This window comes from Halyomorpha halys, unplaced genomic scaffold (assembly GCF_000696795.3).
Source record: "Halyomorpha halys isolate HHAL.00 unplaced genomic scaffold, Hhal_1.1 Scaffold1122.1, whole genome shotgun sequence".
Classification (NCBI taxonomy): domain Eukaryota; kingdom Metazoa; phylum Arthropoda; class Insecta; order Hemiptera; family Pentatomidae; genus Halyomorpha; species Halyomorpha halys.
This window is the reverse complement of record NW_027115079.1, coordinates 164,288-169,507: the sequence shown is the minus strand read 5'-3', so window position 1 is coordinate 169,507 and position 5,220 is coordinate 164,288. Positions and strand designations below refer to the sequence as shown.

The window sequence follows — 5,220 nt, the reverse complement described above, 5'->3', positions numbered from 1 at the left end:
TAAGGGAATAATATATGTAAGGCAATAATGTTAGTAAGGAAATAATATAAGTAAGGTAATAATATAAGTAAGGAAATAATATAAGTAAGGAAATAATATAGGTTAGGCAATAATATAAGTAAGGTAATAATATATGTAAGGCAATAATATAAGTATGGCAATAATTTAAGTAAGGCACTACTAGCTTTCGGCAATGTGTGATGGTTTTTTAGAATGAAAAATATGTAAATTCTTTAATTAAAAAGATACCACCAGCTATTGTTAAGGTATGTTTAACGTATTTTTAAGTTTATGGCAACATATTTTTGGCACATTGGGACCAATTTAAACTAATTGAAGTTTATAAAGTTCATTCCGTATTTTCTAGTTGTTCTTATTTTTAATTAAACACTTATTTTTTTCTATTCAACATCGGAACTTGAATAAGGATAGGAAAATAAAAAAAAACCTTTTAAATATCAGATATATTGGTTTTATCTTTTTTCTTCTTATTATTATTATTTTCAATAGCCAAAAACTAAAACTGCTACATATTTCCTTTAATTTTAATAATCTTGAATGATAGAAACATACTTTAAGTCCCAAGTTTCCTACCTCTATTCTTTTTACTTACTTCTATGTTTTTTTTTCAGTTAATCAATTTTTTAATTTTTGAGTCTGAAGGAAGTTATATGGTTTAAGTATGATCTCCAGGGTCGTAGCTTTATTTATTTTTGTGATGAGTGAAGTCGGGTTTCAATTTCAATTTCACTATATGGGTTTCAGTTGATGAGACAACTGATATTGAAGACCGATAAATTGTCTGTGGTATTGCTGGTACACTCTGGCCAGGTTCCCGTTCGGTTTTCAATGACTTCATTAAGGTTCTTCGGACAAATGGCAATAAAAAATTTATCAGACAGTGATCCGAATATAAAAGCCGGAAAATCTTTCATTTAGATTTTCATCTATTCAAAAATGCCAAATAATTACTGGATGTATAAGTGCTCGAGATGTTCCAAATAGTTGTGTAGGTACGTACCAAAAATAGGTCCCATGTACATGTATATTTATTTTAAAGCATAGATGTAAGAGATTTTTGAAATATTCTAGATATGTAAATGATATAATTAATTTTTAAAATATGACAAATTTTAATGATAAAGTATTTTTTTTTCTTTTAACTATTACAAAAGCAGTTCATTATTGAAAGTTTTTAATTAGTTAAAGTGGGTCCCCAAGAATAGTTATCAAAACAATAAAATTGTTGATATGCCCAAAACCAGTTTTGGTTCTATTCTATATTTTTTAATTATTTTAATAATGGTACCTATAAACATATAGGCATTATATCAACAACTCATAAACATAACACGCAGAAACAAAAAACTTATAATAGCTGTGAAGATTTAATGTTTATTGTACTTACGGAAGATTATTTATTAATCCACAGCACATTTCACGTCCACCATATACACAGCATTTGTATGGCTTGCGGCAGCATCTGTCAGAAGAACATCGGTTTAGGTGGGGTTCGCGAACAATCTTGATGATGACTGATAAAACGGATCAGATGAGAATTACGAAAGAAGTAAATAAACCTACATTAATATATTACTTCCAATAAGTTTTAACAGCACCCTCATAGGGATGCATAGTTTTTGTACGGATTCACTCTCTCCCAGGTGACATTATAGCGTAACTTATTCAACAAACTAGCTAAGTACATTACTCGGTATTCCCATTAAATAACAATTGAGTCGTTTCTACCCAAAATCCAAGCAAATCCTATTTGTTGAACTTACTTCCTACTAACTAGCCGTTTCAGGCATGAAAGGTTTTCGGCAACAGTAGATTTTGATATATATGCCACTGCTGCCAATAATAACAGTTTATTTTGCTAATTTTCTTATGATACATGATAACAGGATTTAAATTTAGTTTTGTGTATAATTGAATTTAATTTAGAGTATTCTGTGGTGTAGCCCAGCTCTATGCTAAGGACCTTATCCTTCCCCATATGCCCGGTACGAGGACCAGTCTTCCTGGGCCCTGTTTCATAATATAGTACGAACTAATATTATTAGTCTTGTCGATTTAACTTAAAACAATTACACTTACTTGTACAATAGTAAATTGTATTTAGTGCTTTTTAACTCCTGTAATATCACTAATTGTCATCTATGATGAAAAAAATGTATTTGTGTAATTACCACGTTTTTTTCGATCCTTGTACTATGAACTAATATTATTAGCTTTCATTATGAAACAGGGCCAGGTCACCCATTTCTGTCCCGTTGCCTCCTCCATTATGGCAGTCTAGTCCAGACCTCCTGGTCTCAAGAGAAGGCTACACTCAATGGCGTAATAGTGTCTGGTCGCGGGACTCTTGCCAACGTGAAATGCGTTGGACCCATCACCCTTCACTATGGGTTTTATGGGGAACAATCCCTTCTTCAGAGAGTCCGTCTATGATGTAATCATAATCCTTTCTTGAACGTCTTTACACACCTTTAGCTTCTTGTTCCCCAGCCATGGGTCGAGCTAAATCGCAGTAGATAGTTTCAACCACTAAGGACCGATCTTAAAGCAGCAATCATGTGTTCCAAGACCTTACTTGCTATTGGGATGAGGCATATAGGTTTTAAGGATTGTAATGTCTATCCCGTCTAGTTTGCTTGGTTCTACCGATTCTCTGCCCGTCCACATCAAGCCATAGGTTCTCTATGTCCCATGGTGGGCATAGATTAGTACCAGGTGGGTATGTAAGTATGATCAATAATCTTCTTCGTTTATTTCTCTAGGATGGTTTCCTGGACTCCTTATCATTTGTAGCGGCTACACATCGTCCAGCTGTAGGGTATACCCTCGGAGTTCTTTGATTCCTCAACGATGAATTCGTTCTAGGATAGTTTTTTCTGTTAACATGCGCCGTTGTAGTTTATCCTATATATATGGTTGGTTTCTTCATGGAATGCAGATCTCTGATGTTCCCAGGTTTTCAACAGTATTTGGATTGATTTTTGAACAATTCGATTCTCAACTATTTAACTAGCCTCTATTGTCACAACAACCATGGACACAGAAAAATATCTATTTTCTACTTTATTTAATTATTAAATTCACTAATGTTTCATAGTTATTCATTTTTTTATTACTACTTATAATTTGAGGCGATCAATGCCTTTAAGTGAGCAAATTTCCAGTACTTAAGTAAAAGTTTTTTTGGAAATTGGCATTTCATACCTCTCAAATTATTACAATCACATTAAGATCTAGATGATATTGAACATAATTCAACTATAAATTAAATTGAGGAGTTTTGTATTCGTAAATTAGTCGAAGAGGATCGAAATAGTTGGATCTGTTGCACAATGGGCCACTGTTGCTCAATGACAGAGCTCTAGGTGGATAAAGCGATTTTATTCCTGCTATTAATTTTTTTGAGGCTGTTGATTTCAAAAAAATTTGGATCAAAAGAGTTAAAAATCTATCAAATTCTCTCTCATCTCAAAATCACAAAAATTTTAATTGATTCTTATTATAGATCTATGTTAATTAGACGAGTAGAGTGTTTTTATTATTTAAAAAAAAAAGAAAAAAACATGGTTCAGTTATAAGCACATTAAAATCTTAATGATTCAGGAACTTCAAAAAAAATTGTATTTACGAATTTTAAGAAAAAATATATTATAACAATATAGTACAATTATTACAATGCAGTTTACATTTCTTAGACTTAAAGGAAATTAAACGTCTTAGAAGAGCCTAATTTATATCATTCGAAAGAATCTAACGTCCTTCTGATATAAAACAACTTTGAAGTTGAGTAACATGAGAAATAATGTTGCTTTTAAGTCTACTAAACTAGCATTATATCTGATAAAAAAAAATTAATATCTGAACCGACATAAAAATCAGTATAATTATCAAATCAAATTACTATAAACTTTATTTTGTGGACTTACGGTATCATTACTAACGTATTATAATGTGTTTTTTCTCAATTAAACATTCTTATGTTATTATTATAACTGTTAATGTGAATTTAATACCGACTAAACCATTTCCAAGTCTTTTCTAACATCCTAACGTAATAAATAAAAAGTTCAATATAACCAAAAATATATATATTTTTATTAGGTACAATTTTCAAAAAAGTGGTTTAAGCGCCACTTATATTACCTAATGGACTACTTATTCTAATTTCGCTATGAATTGGCCGAGTAATCTGAGTATAATGAGTGTAACATTATCTAAGTTAAATCTGACATACATATTTGGTGAAAGTTTTTTTTTATCTTAATTTTAACGGACTTGATAAATTCCTAACTGATTTTAGATTTATCTAATTTCTCTCGAATCCAATCCTTACAGTCCAAAATCCTTAATGCTCCTTACTTTGTCACAAAGCAAATCATCCATCAGGACCTCAATGTCCCCTATGTTGCCGATTTGGCCAGAACCAGAAACCAATCCTTCCATAATAAACTTCCCAACCACCCAAACCAACTCTTTTCTAACCTGGCGTCTCCTTCACTACCTGATAATCCTCCTAGGCGTCTGAAAAGAAGATGGCTTCAAGATCTTCTCCTTTAGAAATGTGTTTGGAGTTCTATCAATGGGTAGACTCTCTACATGTTTGTATCATGTCATAATATCACTTAATGCAAATTTGCTTGATGTATATATATGTATATAGTTGTAAATAACAATAAATAAATTATTCCAAAAAAAAAGAAAAGATTTTAGATTTAATAATGAGTTATCCTAAATTTCGTATTAAATGATTTAGATGTACTTTACCGTCTAAATTAGCATTAGTGCCGTTTTGATTGAGTGAAAGAGATGAGGGATCTTTCCGACCCTCCCAACCTTGAACAAGGACGGAGAATCCTGCGATAAAGACCAAATACATTAGATACTTTGCCATCCTGCAACAACAACCATAAATGATTTCTAATTTTATACTAACGAACCTGATGAGGCGCCATGGACTAATATATCATTCTATTGCTTATCGCTCTTGAGATATAAAGGATTACTTATTCTACGTATACCTTAAATACCTTTCAACATAGTTACTATCAACTTTTATGGCGTCACATCTTGCATTAGTTGTTACTCAATGTAAAAAAAAAAAAAAAAAAAAATAGTTTAGAAGAAAAATAGTAGTAGCAAAAAATAGCAAGTAGTTCACTGTTCTCCTGCATTTGTTAAGTATTTGATCCCAGATAGCTT

General features: G+C 31.5%; 1 long non-coding RNA gene across 1 annotated transcript in view; it reads right to left on the bottom strand.

Moving 5' to 3' along the window:
• Window positions 1–4,952, bottom strand: part of LOC136796956 (uncharacterized) — a 5,905-nt gene extending 953 nt beyond the window's left edge. The window contains exons 1-2 of the long non-coding RNA XR_010844745.1: window positions 4,786–4,952; window positions 1,409–1,535 (exon numbers count right to left, since the gene is read on the bottom strand). This is a non-coding gene — a long non-coding RNA (uncharacterized lncRNA). The remainder of the gene's footprint in view (window positions 1–1,408; window positions 1,536–4,785) is intronic.
• Between the last annotated feature and the right edge of the window lie 268 nt (window positions 4,953–5,220).